Source organism: Nelumbo nucifera, chromosome 1 (assembly GCF_055504915.1).
Source record: "Nelumbo nucifera cultivar China Antique chromosome 1, China Antique-T2T, whole genome shotgun sequence".
In the NCBI taxonomy this organism is placed as follows: Eukaryota; Viridiplantae; Streptophyta; class Magnoliopsida; order Proteales; family Nelumbonaceae; genus Nelumbo; species Nelumbo nucifera.
This window is the reverse complement of record NC_142649.1, coordinates 88,213,835-88,233,462: the sequence shown is the minus strand read 5'-3', so window position 1 is coordinate 88,233,462 and position 19,628 is coordinate 88,213,835. Positions and strand designations below refer to the sequence as shown.

General features: G+C 36.0%; 1 long non-coding RNA gene across 8 annotated transcripts; it reads left to right on the top strand.

Annotated features, from left to right (window-relative positions):
* Window positions 1-968: 968 nt before the first annotated feature.
* LOC104599590 (uncharacterized) lies at window positions 969-17,225 on the top strand. Of its 8 annotated transcripts, none has more exons than XR_016076313.1 (12): window positions 969-1,525; window positions 1,645-1,724; window positions 1,927-1,984; window positions 2,708-2,816; window positions 2,915-3,006; window positions 3,108-3,186; window positions 3,760-3,840; window positions 5,242-5,318; window positions 6,494-6,593; window positions 6,705-7,030; window positions 8,132-8,273; window positions 14,989-17,194. It is a non-coding gene; the product is annotated as an uncharacterized LOC104599590 (long non-coding RNA). The 8 variants fall into 8 exon arrangements; XR_735542.3 differs by having other exon boundaries at window positions 14,981-17,194; XR_002022770.2 differs by lacking the exon at window positions 6,705-7,030 and having other exon boundaries at window positions 8,132-17,225.
* The last annotated feature ends 2,403 nt before the right edge of the window (window positions 17,226-19,628 follow it).

Here is a 19,628-nt window from a genome sequence, read left to right as displayed (position 1 = left end):
ATTGATTCATAGGAGGCATTAGAAAAATTTTAAAAATTCTGCCTACCGCCATTGTTTTAAAAGGCTTAATCCTTGAGGTGTGAGGTTTATGCCTTGAGGCAAGGCTGTTAGACAGTGTATGCTCTTAGCTCCAATCAGATTGATGTACATTTGACATTTATTGTAAATGAATAAAAGTACATAATTGATTCATGTTATATCTGGTATGTTTTTGTGTAATTATCCTTAAACTGGACACTTATGAAACTCGTATTAGTTTAGAATGTTTTCAGCTGTTGGATAGACCTAGGGAGATTTATTCTGCAAAGGTTGACACTAATGTGTTGCCAAGTCAGTTGGGGTAGCTTGTCTCAGCTGCTAGGGTGAAACCCGAAGCACATATAATGTGTGTTTACTTGAAACATTGGACTCAGACCATTTTCTAATTATGCCCTGTATCTTGGAGACTGATGGGCAAAATTATTAAGTTACACTTAACCCTTAGACTTGATTATAGTATTGCACTAGGTGTCGGATTTGACTGTCTTTGATATTGCCAATCAGTGAGATCATTTGGGGGTCAAAACCTGGGTATGTTAGGGCAGTCTGAGAATTCACCTGAGAGGGTGATCATAGTGATAGAATCAGCCCCTTTGCAAAGGTTTTAATTCCTGTGATCCATCCGAGTAGAGAGCGTAACACTGTACCTTATAATCGAGGAAGAGATCCTCTCTTATCGAGCGTATTTAATTATTATGGACTGAAATGTTAAATGTAAGACCATTTAAAGATTTTATACCTAATGAATTAATATCACTTAATACGACAATTCTTAGCCAATAACGGCAGTTTTAAAAGGGGCTAAACGGCGAGTGCTGGTAATTTTAAAAGTTGCGCTTTACTCTGCCACTATGCACATTTAAATATTTTATTTAAAAAGTATAAAAGGCACAAAGCAAAAATACACCACCAATTTAGTTGATAAAAAATTCTCCGTGCAGTCAAATTATATTCCGCGCGCGAATTCACTCGCTTAAGGCCTTAAACCGTTCCCACATTTTCAATGGTCAGCAAGGAGGCCGGTCAGCAAGGGTGGCAGAACGGAGAGAGGGATCGATGGAGAAGAAGCTAAGGAAGAGATCATACAGGAGAGTGGAGAGGAGGGTGGAGAGGAGGGTGGAGGAGCAGAGCTTATTGCTGAGGTTGAAGGAGATGAAGCGAGCGAGAGTCTGGTGAGTGCGAGTTTAGCATCGGTGTTCCGGTGAGCCTCGGTTTTAATCAGGGCCCAAACCCATGCTTCCTCTTCGCATGAATCGGTAGATGAAGTGCAGGGTGGCGATGGAGGTTAGTAGCATATTTCATCGGATGGCATCCTTGACAGCGACAAGTAGAAGCGGCAGATTTGAAATTGATTAGGTAGGAAGTTGGAATTAGGGTAGACATGAGGGAGTGAGAAGTCTGGGAGTCGCGTGTGACTTATAAGGTTGGGGCTGAAAGCAGAATCCTTGAGGGAGTGTTTGCTTGGTTCGTTCTCTCTTTTTCAATGGTAAAATCCTTCTAGGGCCAATAATAGAAATATCCGCTATATTAATTTCCATTTCTTGAAATCTCTTTAGAGAAGTTTTGTTTTTTTTTTTTTTTTTTTTTCAATTGTTCTATTTTTAGGTTTTCCCTATCCCCCCCGTTTGGCTCCATCAACATTCTTATACCAATTAGCGCGCCTACCCCCTATCTCGTCTCCAGAGGTAATGTACTTTAACAAATCAATAAATCAAAATTTCTTTTTCCTAATTCATCTTGTTAATAAATATAGTATATTTTTGTAACATGGTGCTCCAGATATTTTTAGTTTCCTGTAAATTTATAGAATTTAGTAATGAAAGTTCTGTCAGATTTTGGGAAGAATGGAGTGAACACCCTGTGTTCTCTTATTATTTTTGATTTCAGGCTAGCCCAAAAAGTACGGCCACAGAGTTTTCTAGTTGATCCATCTCTGACAAATAAGGTAAGCTTGAACTTTTTCTAATTTCCATCCTAGCTTACTTCTTTCGGTCCTAGCTTACTACCTTATAAACCCATGAGAAATATTGTCTAAGAAGACATGCATACATATACGTATTAGTGATGGTTTAAAGAATCCATGAAATCCTGATCTATTGTTTAGTTGCATGGGGTTGGATGTAGTGGTGCAAGAGCAGAAGAGTATCAGCTGCAAACAAGTTTTTCCTTTCTTTATCGTAGGAAACAAATGATAGGTTGGACTCATCATCTAGCAGGGGATTCTGCAACTAGGTTCCATGGTTAAAGCAATTAATAGAGAATCTGGATGTAAAAAACTATTAGCAGCCAAACAAGGCTGTAGTTTTCTACTAATAAAAGAATTAAGATGGAGAGAGAGAGAGTAATGACAGAAAATTTTAACAAAAAAATCTAATATTCTTCCCATGTTCTGTTTAGTGAAAGAAAAGATAATTTCAAAAACAAAAAGAGGAAAAAGAAAATGTATGAGCCCTCTTCTTTTGTCCTTTTCTTTCTCTCTCCTCAAATCCCTTTGAATCTTTTATATTTTGATAGTAAAGCCCTAAATAAAACATAAGAAATATGTATTATATGATGGGTTGTATGAAAAGAACATAATAAGTTGTAGACATGGTACTAAAACCGTTTGCCTTTTTCGTGATTTCTCATATTTCAGGAGTCTGATTTTGTGGCTTTGCCTTATTTGTAGATCTCTTATTGGTAGCAGAGCAAATCCTGAATTGCAAAGAAAACGATCTGCCTTTGTTGGGCATTTCTTCATTGCCAAAGTTAGACTTCAAATGCCGCATGAGGACATGGTCTGTGTATATGTTGCTTTTACATTCTATTGGTTTTTGGGGTTATCTTTCTTTTATTTAATATTTATTGTTTATGGCGATTGTTCTTGTTTACCCAGAAACGAGCAATATCTACATTTTATGGTGGTTGTTTATGGAATGGAGGCTACTACAAACAAGAGTGGACATATGGTGGAAGGAGTTGTACAAGGTTAAACCTCATTCCTCCCTGTTTCATTATATATTTTTGAACATTTTCCTTTTCTTTATTGTTGCTATTCTATTCTTACTCTGCCCTTTTCTTTTCAATAGCAACAAGTGGTGGAGTTGAGAAAGGTTGAAAACAATCTTAAGTTCAAAAAAGTAGCCGATTCTTGTGTTGGTTCCTCTGGTAAGGTTGGCACCAAATAATCTATGGAACCCATTTACTCACCATAGGAATCATTGTTTAGTCCACCCATTATCTTTTGTTGACACAGTATCTGGGACCCACTTTTGAGAATGAAAACAGACAAGAAAGAAAAAATGGACTTTTACCGTTTATAGGTTGTGAAAGTAGTGAAAACACATTAATTACTTTGGTCTCATTTTCTTGAGAAATCCCTCAAGGAAATGACCACGTAGGCAAACACCTCCTCAGGCTTCTTCCCTGAATGACCTGACCAGAAATCCCTCTGCAAACAAAATTATGAGAAGCCCTAAAAGGGCCACTATCCAATGTTTGTCCAATCTATCTAGAGTCATGGAAGGATGGACTGAATATGGAACTTACCTTTGGCATTTTTTACAGTGTCCACTCTCAGGCTTACCTAAAACCTCACTTGTCAGCAAGAGGTTTTGCTATTGCACCAGGCAATAGCCTCTTTTATGAAAACCCTACATCTATTTACTTATAAGTTCATTTCCAATGATGACTTTGTTTTTAACAGGTATATCAATCACCTCGGATCTTACTTCTCTGCAGGTTGCTGCTGGAGAACTTGAATTAAATCATGAATGTAATTTGATGCACTGGTCTCCTGAGGACTTTGAAACTAAATTATAGGTATGAACCATAATATCTTATCTTTAATAATCATTTCCTTGGTGCAAAATTGAAAATGGTTGGTTGGAGATTCTTGCATTATTATTATTGTTAATCGTGACCAACATGCAATCGCATCTTTGCTTATTGGTAGGGAGTGAGCAAAGAATTTATTTAGTACATTTCCCATTTTTATTTCAAAATTCAACATTTGAAATTTTTGATAAACAGTGATTCCAAGGCTGGCTTAACTTCTTTTTATGGTTAATAACCAAAAAGGCTTAACTCATCTAAAAAGTAACCAAAAAAACTTATTAATTACTTTCTGTTCTGTACAATTTTATTAATGATAAGAATGTACAAAACTTAACTAATGCAAAATTTCTTCTTTAGTTCAGTGTACCACCACCCTCTACACCCAAAATATAATTCTATCTAAATAAAAAATCTTTCCACTTCAAAAATCTTTTAGCATGGTTTTCCCATCAGTGAAGAAACAAACATCTGCATATGTTTGAACAAAAGGTTTTCCATTATCTTCATAGATTCTACATTGGCAAATTAGTAGAAATGGACAAAATAGAGAAAATAATACTAAGAAGCAAGCTGAGAAATTATTAAATGAAGCTAAGGTTAAAGAATCTGATGAACTCTACCAGTATTCCAGTACGAAAGAAGGTAAAAACAATATGTACAAACTATTAAGGATGAGAGAGATGGAAAATGATACCTAGATCATGTTAGATGCATTGAAAGTGGAGATCAAAGGATTCCTATAAAGAATGAGAAGATTTATAAAAAGCATATCAAGAGCTCACATTTTAAAGGCCTTAGGAAATATATGGAGAGTTGCAAACATAGAAATGGTCATTGAATAAAATCTTCAAAAGTTAAAGAACCCTAAGAAAGATAAAGGTAGGAAATGCTCTAGGACCGGATAGTATTCCAATCAAAGTTTGAAGGTACATTGGTAGATGAGTTAATTATGGTTGACTAACTTGTTTAACATGATTTTTTAAAACAAATAAAAAACCATATGAATTGAGGAGTACAATGGGCCCTATATATATATATAGCAAAGGTGATATGAAGAATTGTACAAATTATTGTGATATTAAGATCATGAGAATGATAGTGAATTAAACTATTTTCTTATTTTATACCCATAATAGTGCAACAAGAATCCAAAGGTCAATGGCTGAAAAAGCAACTACTGTTTCAGTGTGTAATTTGATTTGATCTTCTCCTCGGATTTCTTTTTTTTTCTAGTCCATCTAGTTTATGAAATTCCCACAGGGTACAATTTTCAATTTAAGTTACATGCTATGATAGAACCACTTTTATATGTTCTGTTTGAGCTGTGAGAATGATTCATTTTGAACACTTACTGATATTTTATGTTTCCTGTTTGCATCACTGCAGGATTGGGGGTTTTTTGTGCCATATTTGATTGGGAGTATCTCTTTGATAGTTTTGGCAGTTGGAAGCACTAGCCTAGGGTAAGGCTATGGGGAGAATTTAGAATAAACAACATTTTTCAATATTCTTTCTGGAAAAATAATATGAAATGCCTAGGAGCAATGTGCCAACCAGCTGGTTGGTAAGGTCTCCTACTGGTTGTAGCGGAGACTTGGGATCGAATCCCGCCTTTACCTGGTTTGGGGGATGGGCTACCCCCCCCCCCCCGTCATGTAGCCCTTCAAAAAGATATAAAAAAAATATGAAATGGCTAGGAAGAAGAATTAGTGTATGGAAAAGCAAGGAATGTATGTACCTCAATAGAAAATCAAGTGCTTTTTACAACAGCCTTACTATCATCCAATTAAGAAACAAACTCTCCATTATACAATGTAAAACAATTCATAAAATTATACCATGTAAAAGGGTAGACCCAACTCCAACTCCCCTCATTGCTCAATGCCTCTATCCAGACCTAGAGAAACCAAAAATTGATGGTGGTGGCCCTAGATGAGAGGACAAAAGATGCACGACTAGGTGATATAGAAAGTTAACCCAACCCAAAGATGATGCATTTTCAACTTTTTTTTTGAGGTCCTTATTTGGCTTATACTTGTATAGCATCTAATTGTACAGAGGACCATATACTTTATGGTTTTAATACAACATAGTTTACTTCAAAAAAAAAAAAAAATCTATTTGATCTAGGGAGTGCATGGGTCTTATAGGCCAAAGGCATTGGCTTCTTTCAGCTTCTGGTTACACTATAGAAGGGCCATTACTGTCTCCAACTAAAATAAATGCATTCTAATTATAGACTTACTAGAAAGTTTCCAAATTCATGTTTTTTCCTTTTGGAGGACTTGATTACTTACAAGTATGGACTTTAGAGTTTGAGATCTTAAAAGGGTATTTTCATCCCATCAGTTGATAAACAACAGTGAAGCCATCTGATATGCTGAGCAACTCAAGCTTCAAGGTTGAGAATGGGAGACATATATCAGAATGAATTGAAATAATGTAATTGATTGGTTGATTTTATCCACTAAAATAAATGCATTCTAATTTTAGACTTACTAGAAAGTTTCCAATTAGTAATTTGTTGATATCTTTTTTCATTTTACAGTTACATTTCTTCCTCTATAAGATAGAAATATGATGAAATCAAATTTCCATTGAGTCTCAGTTTCTTACTTGATTGGCCTTCCTATTCTAGGGTATTCATTGGATATTGGAAAAGAGCATGTCAATCTGGTTGATGAAAGGGTGCAGAAGCTGATATACAGTGGGCAGCTTGATGTGAAGGAACTAGACAGGTATCGGTTTGATTAGATATAAATATTGGAAATCCAAATTTAATTAATATCTTCTATTTCTATAGAGCAAGTGGCTATGATGCTTTTATGATTGGGTGTGTCTTTGCTTAGGTTTGTAGACATCTAGATATCAATTTCCAAGGGGCATATGAGCTTTGAAGAAGACATGAGAGTCTTTGAATAAGAGCAGAAAGCATCTAAATCTGGTTACTATTTTGATCAACAAAAAATACAAAAAGAAATAGAAGAAAACATGAGAGAGCAGTTTGAAGAACACATTAAGTCCACGAGAACAACTTTATTAAGTCATCCATCAAGACAATCAAGAAGACAGTGAAGATATGAAGCATTGTCTACTTATTACTATGTATATGAGAAGACAAGAAGAGGAAGAGAGTTCGAAGACTGTAGTATACTATGCACGTAGACTAATCAAAGTAAATTTTCTTTTCTTTTTTTTTTTTCTTTCTTGTAAGACTAAAGTTCCAAAGGTTGTCAAGAAAAGAAACAAGTTATTTTGTATTGAATTTTAATTTGGATGAATAAAATTACAAGTTTATTTAATAAATGAGATTTGCAGCCAATTACAATTAAATTATAGGTTATTAGTAACAATTTCCAGGTTGTTTTGGTTAAAAAAATAAGTAGAGATTTAGCGGAAATCTTGACTGCCGCTAGAAAAAAGGTGCGGAGACTTTATAGCGACACTCAGTCTTATCCTTTAGCAGCAGTCACGACTGACGCTAATGATCATTTATAGTGGCAGTTTTTTGTGTTCTACCGGCAGTCGCTAAAACTACCGCTAGAACCCTTTAGCGACACCAAGTTTAGCGGTAGTTTGGCGACTGCTGGTGAGCTTTTTAGTGGTAGTTTTTAAGGTTTTTAACGGCAGTCAAACTGTCGCTAAAAATCAATTTTCTTGTAGTGGCCTTCGTAAGGTGACTGGACTCGGGGACTATTTAGTATAAATGTTGGGCCCGTTAAGAGACCATGCTGATGGACTCAAGGGTTCACTGTGTTCAGTAGTAAATTCAACCAAGCCTTGTAACAGAGGCTAGACTGAACCCATATGGCTTTTGTGAAGATCAATATTAGGGTCCCACGTTATACAAAGAGAGCCACGTTAGCTAATAATTAAAAGGGAAAGTGAGCCCACTTACTTAATGGGCCTAGGGCCCAAGATTAATATGATTAATCAATATGGGCGAATTTGGGTTTAGATATGAGTTTGAATCAGCAGATAAGGATAAGAGGGTAAGCCTTATCCACTTAAAGGGTATAGATCCAAATAAAGATTTGGATTAGGAAACTCCTAATCAGATTAGGAGATAAGCTCTTTAAGATCTATTTAAATAGAGGAGGGTGGATTACAAAAATGTTATACACTGCTTTCAGTTCTCCCTCTCCTTTTGCTCTTGCCGCCATATACCCTTTTCGATCTCCATTCTTGGACTGATCAAGATTGGATCTTGATTCTGATTTTTGCAAGAAAAAATAGATTTGAATTCATGCTCACCTCCCTTGCTTGATCCTTGCAGAAAGATTGTGATTCTTGCTAAAGGACTGCATTGCTGATCTGTTTCATCTCAAACTGTGCCATTTTTAGTGGAGGCAAGATTTAGTACTCTCTTTGGGCATGAACACCTACTTTGGGAGCTACATTTTTGGATTCCGTATTAGGTATTGCTCTCTCTTATTTTGGTTTCAAATATGCTTTAGTTTGTTTTAAGAACGATCTATGAAAAATGCAGTTTTTTTTTAAAACTGGGAATACGATTCTTGGAAGGGAGAAAAGAAAATTTTGAAATTTCGCCCAACCACCCTACATGGTTTGGCCATTCATATGATGGATCTCCCTTCCTTTCAAAGGCACAGAATTTTTCTCAAGGCTTAAACCTCACAACTTTGATGTGAGGCTTAAGCCTTTGTCAGGATGAGGCGTAAGCGTCAAGCCTTGTGGCACGAGGCATACCTTAAGGCGTAAAAAGGCATAAGCCTCAAGTATAAGTGTTTATTTGGTAGTTTAATGCAAAGAAATGTATTTGACGCATTTTCTTAGTTCAAAATATATGGAAGAAGCACTTTAATAATTATGAACCAAATAAATATAAGTAAAAAAATGAAAAACCAATTGGGGAAATCAAGCTCTATTAGTTTCTCTTAGTGTTTTAGAATAGTTCAATGCAAAACGAGTCAGTCAAGTTCCTAGTATCTCTTGGATACATCAAGTGATTTTTCTTATTATTCTAATTCGTTCATCCTAGGTTTATTATTTTTCTCATTTTTGTTCCTAATGGATTTATTTTCTTTTTATTGATTTGTTTGCACAGACCAAATTACTAAGTGTTATTCTTTCTTCTAAACTATTGAATGACTAGAAATCTAATATCCAATTACATGGATGATTCTTCATGTTTCCTTTCTTCCAAATTAGTCATTTGAATTTTTTGAGAACTTTACATTTTTAAACATGAAATGTAAAATGTTTATTATTGTTAGTTGATTCATTATTATTTTATTTAATGTAACCATTGCAACTTATTATTTATAAACTTTTATTTTATAGATATTTATACCTTCTATCATTCTAATTTAGTATATTATATGATATATTTATCAATTTATAAAATTTAATTAATTTTATTCTTAAGCTTTGAGGCTTACACCAAGCAATGCCTTGAGGCTTACGCATCACCTTTTTGGGCCATTACACCTCAACTATGCCTTTAACCTCTTAAAACCATGTTTGGCCATGCCTAATATGATTCCTAACCTTCCCAATACTAATGGATGTCTTTATTTTCGTGCCTTGGTGATTATGTCTCTAGAGTTCAAGTTATTTAGTTATTTCTTTTTTATTACATATTTCCCATAAGTCCTCTCTATCTACTTGGTGTCTGTTTGGGAAGGCTGTAGTGCAAAGGTTTTGAGTAGGTAGGTGCCACACGAACTATCCATAAGCTATGTATGGTGAAAAATCCAAAGAATCCAAATTGATTTTCTGTCGGTAATTTAATTTTAGGCTTATCCACTTCAACTTCTTTATATAGCTTATCTGGAGCACTTAAAGCAGTTGGGTCTTTTAGCTAGATCTTCAGCTCAACCCTCCCAAAGAGGCCCTAGAATTCTTCATCCAAGCTTTCCTAGGCCTGCATTGTTCCTTAACAATGCTTTCATTTACACCTATATCTCTTAGATTCCTAGGTTTATAGACTAAATTCTAATTTATAAACATAATTGGGTTGTGTTAAAATTCAATTTGGATGCACCGAAAATGATACATTTTCGGTCCACCATTCATAATTTACCATGTATCCTTATATTAGATCAAATGGAAAACTAATTACTGAAAAAACTCTTGAGTCTTCTTGGCCTGTCATAGATCTCTTTACTTTTTTTCCTTTAAGTCTCTCTCTCTCTCTCCATTTCTTCTAACATCTTTATTTGGTCCTTTGAAGCTTTTAATAAGATCCAATGGTTTTCAAGAAAGAGTAGTAACCTAGATCAAAAACTCTCTCCCCAAGGTTTCTCCCATTTCTTTCTTTAGTTCTATAAATTTGTTTACAAAGATTAAAAATTTCCAAAATGTTATAATTTGTAGAAAAAGAGAGAGCAAGAATTCATATTAGAATACAAAACAATAGGAATTAAATTTTAGAAAGTTGGAGATTTGAATAAATGAATCACCATCACCATCTGATTTTAAAATGTAACCTAGATAGTAAAAGACACAATAGAGAGAGAGAGAGATATGAGGAGGAGATATTTGTTGATGGATTTCATAAGAGCAACTAGGAAGGATTTGTGAAGAAGTCGATTGGAGCATAAAGTGAAACTCTCTTTGCCCCATTGATAGCTTGGCCAAAAATAATAAATATGGAGAGAGAAAAAGAGAGTGTAAAATTTAGCTAAAAAAAAATTGTTTAGGACAAAGATGGTTGATGAGGAAGGGTGGTGAGAGTTTAGACGAGAGAAAGGGTTTTGAGTGAGAAAAAGAAATTAAAGTATATTGTGTTTCTTCAATTGTTTGATAAATTAGAAAAAGACAAAGACGTCCAATAGGACAACCGTTAAACAAGTTTCATGTATCGATCTTTTTAAAATTCTTGCTCAATTGAGTTCATATTAGCCTTGCTCTTCAAGAAGGAAGACTATTTTAAAGCCTATCAATCCCATGAAGAGTATTTTAGGGAACTTATAATAGCTCATTATAACATGGGGAATGTTTTTTATTGCCTAGGTGATGTAGGACCATCTTAGTTTTAGTCCTTAGAGAATGTTGAATAGTCTTCTTGATCAAAGTTCTATGGTTGTTGATGGTTGTTATGACTTCTTGAAGGAAAAATAGAGAAAATAGGGAGAGAAAGAAAAGAGAAAATACCTGGAATCACTCATAGGGTGCCTAGAATCACTCTAGGGCATGGGAATCACTCACCATAGATAACACAAGTCGAAGAAAACTCTATATTTCATTGCCTTTGTGTAAAACGTCCATACATATTTATAGACTCTAAATTCATAATAATCCTAGGAGTCAAACAGTTTTCTTTTCGGTAAGTTACTTACCCAGGTAAATGCAATTGCCTAGGTAAGTTTTTCCTAGGAAACACTTACCCAGTAAGTGCATTTACCCATGTTCTTTTATTTCCTAGATAAACAAGGAAGTGACCATTTTAGCCATAAAAACCCATTATTAAAAGGGGCATTTTTGTCCCATTCAAGTGTTGGCAACTTTCCCCCTAGGTGGGAAAGTTATTTACCCACCTAGGGGATGGGTATCACTTGGGTAAGTGATACTTAGGAAAGTAAATTTTCCTTGGTTCCTATATAAATCGGAAGAAAGAACATAGAATTCTTGGCCAATGGAAACCAAAATCTCATTGACCAACTTGCCCCCTCTCAAAATCCAAAAAAAGAATGTCCCCATAATAGTCTTAGGAGTCCAATTGTTAGACTTTATAATCCTAGTAAGACTAAAACTAAGCTATCATATCCTATTTCAATTCAAAGAAGACTCAACAACTCTAATCCTACTTATGCAATGACTTTGGAATTTTAAACATAAATAAAATATAACTAGACAAATTAAACCCTTCCATTGGATCACATAGAAATTTGCAAAATGACAAAAATACCCCTACTATCCAAAAATACAAAAAAATATAAATTTCATAAAATTCCAATTTTGCCTCTTCAATTCCTGCATCATTCTCCCCAGTTCAAAAAAAAAAAAAATAGTCCTTGAGTTTTGAAGAATTTGAGGACCAAAAGTTGATATGCCACAATTACAAGAGTAGGACTTTCCTCAGCTACATACTTAGACTGTAGAGTAGAGGCCACACACAAAACTAGAAAAGGATCTTAAAAAAAATGTATTTTTGAAATACTGCCCTCCATAACCATCTTTGTTAAATCACCAATAATATTAGTTTCTTGAACACTTGATTCATCAACCAACAATTGTGATGAATCTTCCCCTTGCTTATCTAAACTCTCAACTGCAACTTTTGGAACTTTACCTTAAACCTCTAGCTTAGGAATCTCCATCTCTATGTATTTTTCTATCCTTGGTTCTTCAACAATCTCTAGGACTCCTTCCATTGTTGATGTTGGTGGAACTTATTCTTGTCAGGTTGCAATTCTTGAATTGGTTTTAGTTGAACTTGAAAGGTGAAGTCACTTACCTCCTTACCACAATCTACTACAATTAGCACATTTGTATTTTGCACTTGAATTCCTTTGACTTGCTCCACTTCTATTTCTTCTTGATCATTAACGTCAAGCTGATCATGGGTGTTGGAAACTCTAGCAATTTCTATTTTTTCTTGACCTACACCCTCTTGATTTCTAATATGTACAACTTCTATAGCTTGAATTTCTTCTTCTTTAGCTTCATCCTCAACTTCAGCTCTAGGATAGACATCAACATGCAAGAAATCATCTACTTTCTTTTCAACTTTGTTCCTTCTTCCCCTTGGCTTCAAGTTCTTTATTGTAACCTATTACTTCTTTTTTTGCTCGAAATTAGTCAGCTCCATATATATCATCATGGAAGTCTAGTGAGATGTATTTTTTTTGCAAACACCTCTTCATCTATGCCCATCAACTAATTGGATCATTGCCTTTATTTTCTAGTCATTGCTCAAGAGTTCTCCACAGTACTTTAGCATGACCCGTCAGCTTCATACATGGAAATCTAATCATTTGTTGTCAAACATATCATGCCAATCAAAATATTTTTCTAATTTAGCAATCCAATCAAAGAATGCTTGTGGATTATCATCTCCTTTGAAACTTGGTATTTCCCTTTATCTTCTAACATGTTTGAAAACCTTACTCCCGTAGCCAACATTATTAGATTTGTTTTCTTTCACCATCTTTTTAAATAAGTCAACCAAAGACCCTTCATATGGTTCAAAAACCCAATTATCATAGATTGACCTGTAAGATTTTTTAGAAGATATCCTAGGCCTATAGAATCAGTCACTTTATGAGAACATAGTGAATAAACCATTAGCTCTAATACCAAACTAATCTAGGATTAACTTAGTTCTAGTCCTCAAAGAATGTTGGATAGTTCTCTTGACCAGTGTTTTATGGTTGTAATGGCTTCTTGAAGGAATAAGAGAGAAAATAAGGAGAAAAAGAAGAGAGAAAATACTTGAAAGAAAAATGCGGATTCGATTCATACCTCGGTTGTAATGGCTTCTCAATCTCTCAAATTGATAGAAAAAACTAATTTCTATGATCCATACCTCGGCTTGATGGTCCCGCCCACCAATTGAGGGGTGACTCAGTTGGTATGATAGATGGTTTGTTCCAACATAAATGTGGATTCGATTCCCTAACCACCAGTCGAGTGGGGAATTAGGGGAGGGAGTTATTAGTGTGGGGCATATATCACCAAAATACCAAAAAAGACTTGTTCCTGTTAGATAGTGTATGCCCTTAGATCCAATCAGATTGATGTACATTTGACATTTATTGTAAATGAATAAAAGTACATAGTTGATTCATGTTATATTTGGTGTGTTTCTGTGTAATTAACCTTAAATTGGACACTTATGAGACTTGTGTTAATTTAGAATGTTCACAGCTGTTGGATAGACCTAGGGAGGTTTATCCTGCCAAGATTGACACTAATGTGCTGCCAAGTCAGTTGGGGTGGCTTGTCTCAACTGCTAGGGTGAGACCCGAAGCACATGTAGTGTAGGTTTGCTTGAAACTTTGAACCGGACCATTTTCTAGTTATGCCCTGGATCTTGGAGACAGATGGACAAAATTGGAAAGTTACACTTAACCCCTAGACTTGATTATGGTACTGCACTAGGTGTTGGATTGGGTTGTCTTTGATGTGTCAATTAGTGAGATCCTTAGCGGGGTCAAAACCTGGGTATGTTGGGGCAGTCTGAGAATTCACCTGAGTGGGTGATCATAGTGACAAAATTAGCTCATTTGTTGGACAAAGTGATGATTGGGGATATCACTCTCTCTGATTGAAACCTAAACTACTAATAGTTGATTTTAAACTTGTTTGATATTTGTTTTGCAAAATATAGTTATATATATATATTTTATGAAAAAGGTTTGCAAAGGTTTTAATTCCTAGGATCTATCTTGAGCAGAGAGTGTGACACTATACCTTGCAACCGAGGGAGATGTCCTCTCTTGTCGGGCAGTATTTGATCATTATGGGCTGAGAGGTTAAATGTAAGACCATTTAGGGCTTATATACTTGATGGACTAATCTCACATAATACCATAGTCCTTGGGCCTTCATAAGATGGCTGGACTCAAAGACCATTTAGTGTAAATGTTGGGTTTGTTAAGAGCCCATACTGATGGGCTCAGGGGTTCATTGTGTTCAGTAGTGAATTCGGCCAGGCGTTGTAACAGAGGCTAGGTTGAACCCATATGGCTTTTGTGAAAATCAATGTTAAGGTCCCATGCCATACAAAGAGGGCCAAACTAGCCAACAATTAAAAGGGAAGTGAGTCTGATAGCTTAATGGGCCTAAAGCCCATTTCAAACTGAGTTAATATGATTAATTAAAAATGGGCGGATTTGGGTTTAGATCTAGATTTGGATCAGAAAGAGGATAAGATAAGTCTTATTCACTTAAGAGTTCAGATCCAAATAAAGACTTGGATCAAAGAACACTTTCCTAATAGGATTAGGAAGCTGATCTTGAAAGGTTATAAAGAGAGGGTTAATTCCATTAGTTTAACAATTTTTACTGCAATTAGTTTTCTCCCTTTGTTCTTGCCGCCCTACCCTATTCGATCTCCAGCTCTTGGACTGATCAAGGTTAGATCTTGATTATGATTTTTGCTAGAAAAATCATATCTGAATCGTGCTCATACTAACTTGCGTGATCCTTGCTGAAGGATTGCAGTTCTTGCTGAAGAGCTGATTTACTGATCCTGCTTCATCTCAAGCTGTGTCATCTTTAGTGGAGGCAAGATTTGGTGACCTCTTTGGGCGTGAACACCTACGTTGGGAGCTATGTTTGTGGATTCTGTATCAGATATAACTATCTTCTTTTTGGTTTGAAATTTGGTCCAGTTTGTTTCAAGAACGACCATTGAAAAATGCAATTTTTTTAAAACAGGGAATACGATTCCTAAAAGGGAGAAAGAAATTTTTCAAAATTTTGCCCAGTCACCCTACATGGTTCGGCCATCCATATGATGGATCTTCCTTCCTTTCAGTGGTATCAGAGCTAGGTTCAAGTCTTGAACCAAATTTAGACCAGATCTGAAGTTGGGCAAATGGGCGGAAACTATTCTACCCGATTACGCAAACTGGCAATTTTCTGATAATTTGGTTCTCAGTTTTTGTGCATATGATTTGAAAATTAATTCTTCATTATTCTGTTATAATTATGGAATGGTTTTGTGATTGTTTCTTGAATATTTCGGTTGTATGTGTGATGGAGATCGAAATCTTTTATGGCGCCAAGATCTGTGCACCCTGCATTCTTTATTCTACTATTTTGGTCCGTAAATAACTTTTTTTTTTTTATTTTTTAGACAAAATGTATAGGATTTGATCTGTTGTAATTAATAGAAAATTAGGGTTTTCTATTTTTTTACATTGGAAGAAGTGTTGGAACGCACGGAGGAGAAGAAGAATTTTTGCAGATCTCGTATCTGCAATCTACGATTTGCAAAAAACGAATATGCTAATCTGCGATTAATATTTCTCTTGTAGCTTTGCAGATTGTCCAAGATCAACACACTACAACCCCATGATTATTTTTCTTGCTGTCTTGTTTGTCAATTCGTTGTAATTAATTTCAGATCATATTCTTGTTAATTACATCATGTATTGGACACCAAACCCTAGGCCGATTTTATCTAGTTTGGTCCAAATTGGTTGGACCAAACCTATGGTTCAATGAGGTCTGTTCTCAGCCCCATGGGTCACATTTCAGGTGACCCAAATTCAGTTATGGGCCAGGGTTTGATGGCCCATCACAAGATGCAATTCAGCCCACCCTTGTAAAACCCTGTTTTGCTATGTTAAAGCAGAATCAACCCACTTATAGCATAACAGCTATATGGGCCGGACTAGCTTTTGTAATTTAGCCCATATACCTAGATGATATTATTTGACAATACATGGGGCTTAATGGGCTGATAATGTGTTAATTTTAATTAATTAGGGTTTTACAATTTATTTAATTGATTGACTCCATGCACCTATGTGATTTTCCACATTTCTAGAGACATAACTGCATCTCCGTCGCTGAGATAGAAGGGAAATCTTAAAGATGAAGAAATGGAAATGGAACATACATAAAAGCCCTTTCTATTTAAATAACATGAATCAATTTTTAGGTCATGGGCTAGTATTTTTCCTTTTATCAGAATTAGCAAACGGACAATTCACCAAATTGTTGGATGATAACAAGCTTAAGGGACCTAATTACGCTGACTAGTTCTGTAACCTTATGCTGGTTCTAACGTTTGAGAAATTGGACAAGGTAGCCAAAAACCCTGCACCGCAACGTCCGGGTGTTATATCAAGAATGGGAGGAGAATAATTCTCTTGCCCAGTGTTATATCATAGCCTTCTCAGATAATCTGATATAGAGACACTTTGATAAGATCGAAGTGTCCAAGGATATCATTGATAGTATAAGGACAATGTATGAAGAGTAGAATCATTCTACTCAATAGAAGGTCCTAAAGTTGTTTATGACTACACAGATGTATGAGAACCAACAGGTCCATGACCATTGTCTTAAGATGATGGGCTATATTAATGAACTGGAGGCTCTCAGCTCTGGGCTAAATGATGACACCAAGATTGGTGCCATCTTAAATTCTCTGCCTCCTTCCTTCAATTAGTTCATCATGAACTATAACATGAATAAGATAAATGTTAGCCTTCAGGAACTCAACAATATGTTGTAGATGACTGAAGAACTGATAAAGGACAGACCGATAGCCATGCTTATTGAAGGTGGCAAGCCATGCAAGAAGAAGAGGAAGGTTAAGAAGAAACTTAAGAAGAAAGCTGGCAAACCTAAAAAGCAGAAAAAGGACAAGGCATCGGATGTGTGTCTTTTTTGCAAGCAGACCGATCACTAGAAGAGGATCTATCATCAGTATCTGGAGACCAATAAGCAAGGTAATTTCGAATCTTTTGTCATAGAGACCAATTTGTTGGTCACTTCTGCATCTTGGTGTATTGACTCTGTGGCTTCTACTCATGCATGTAACACATTGCAGGGGTTCAAGACAAGCAGAAAGATGAGAAGGAGAAGTGACACTTTACTTAGAGACTTCTACAACAGTTGCAGCTACAGCCATAGGAACTATAGATTTGCATTTCAGAGAAGGGGTTATTGCACTTAAAGATTGTCTTTATGTACCAACTTTGAGAAGAAATTTAATTTCTATTTCAAAATTGTGCAAGGATGGTTATTCTATTTTGCTTAGTAATACAATTACTATTAAGTTGAATAACAAATTCCTTGCTTACGGAGGACTTGAGAATGGTCTCTATGTCCTCCATCATTCTCTGGAAACAAACATAATCGAAACTACGTCGGATATAATCCCCAAGAAAAGATCACATGATACGGTTAAATCCCATGTGTCTGTGGCATTACCGACTTAGCCACATCAATATAGATCGTATCACAAGGTTGGTAAAGGTGGTCCTTTGGATTTTCTAACTATAGAAGATTTTTCAACCTATGAACCTTGCCTTCAGGGTAAGATGACGAAATGACCATTTAAGGGAAAGCCTCAAAGATCTATGGGCACACTTGACCTGATACATACTGATGCATGTGGTCCCATGAATGTTAGGACACGTAACCAGCCTGTTTATTTTATAATTTTTACCAATGATTTCTCTCGGTATGGTTACGCGTACCTAATGAGACATAAGTCTGAATCCTTTGAAAAGTTCAAAGAGTTCAGACAAGAGGTTGAGAAATAGTTGTGGAGACAAATCAAGGCCCTTCAATCAGATCGAGGAGGCAAATATCTCTCCGATAAATTCAAGGACTACTTAAAGGACAATGAGATTATATCAAAATTAGCTCCTCCTACTACACCCCAATTAAACTATGTTTCGGAGAGGAGAAACTAGACTCTATTGGATATGGTTCGTTCACTTCTCATCCACTCGGAACTACCTATATCCTTTTAGGGATATGCATTAGAGATTGTGATATACGTGCTGAACCGGGTTCCAACCAAATCTGTTCATAAGACTCCGTATGAGCTTTGGACCAGTAAGAAATCAAGTGTAAGACACTTGAAGATTTGGGGTTGTCCATCACATGTTAAAAGAACAAGTGCTGACAAATTAGAATCCAAGACCAGTTGTTGCCTATTTGTAGGTTACCCCAAAAGCTCTGTAGGTTATTCTATGACCCAAAAGAGCAAAATGTGTTTTGTAGTCGAAATGCTTACTTCTTGGAAGAAGACTACATCCTGAACAATCATCGTCAGGAAATTGTTCTTTATGAGGAGAGCTCAAGAGTAGTGAGAGATGTCCCATAGGCTCCAAATAATTTCTAACCTAGAAGATCTACCCGAGTTTCTTGGCCTCTAATTCGTTATGACTATGATCAAGAAAGTTACTTGATGGAAGCCACGATCAGTGAGGAAGATCCCATGACTTATACGGAAGTTATGTTGGACATAGATTGCTTGAAGTGAGTAGATGCCATGAAAGCCGAGATGAACTTGATGGAGACCAACAAGGTTTGGGCTCTTCTGGACCCACCCCTTGGGGTGAAAGCAATTGGTTGCAAATGGATCTATAAGAGGAAGAAGGGCCCTGATGAGAAGATTGAGACCTATAAAGCTCGTCTTATAGCAAAGGGGTATACTCAGAAGGAGGGAATCGATTATGAGGAAACCTTTTCACCAGTTGCTATGCTTAAATCCACAAGGATCTTGCTAGCTGTAGCAGCACACTATGACTATGAGATTTGGCAAATGGATGTCAAAACCGCGTTCCTGAATGAAGATCTTACTGAAAATATCTACATGCAACAACCGCATGGGTTCATTGCTGCAGGTCAGGAACACATGGTGGGTAAACTCAACTGATCCATCTATGGACTTAAGCAAGGTTCTAAAAGTTGGAACATCCGATTTGACTCTACCATCAAATAGTTTGACTTTGAGCAGAAGCTAGATGAACCCGGTGTTTACAAGAAGATAGTGAGAGATAAGGTTACGTTCTTGGTTCTTCATGTAGATGACATTCTACTCATTGGAAATGATGTAGGAATTTTAACTACGGTGAAGGTATTGCTTTCGTAGAAATTCTCTGTGAAAGATCTTGGAGATGCCTTCTATATCTTAGGACTTCGATTCTATAGAGATAGATCGAAAAGGATAATAGGATTATCCCAGTCTACTTACATTGACAAGATTGTCAAAAGATACATCATGGAGAAATCTAAGAAGGGATTTGTCCCTTTGAAACACAGAGTCACTCTCTCCAATGGTATGTCTCCTAAGACTCCTGAGGAGATTGAGGGCATGAGAGAGATTCCCT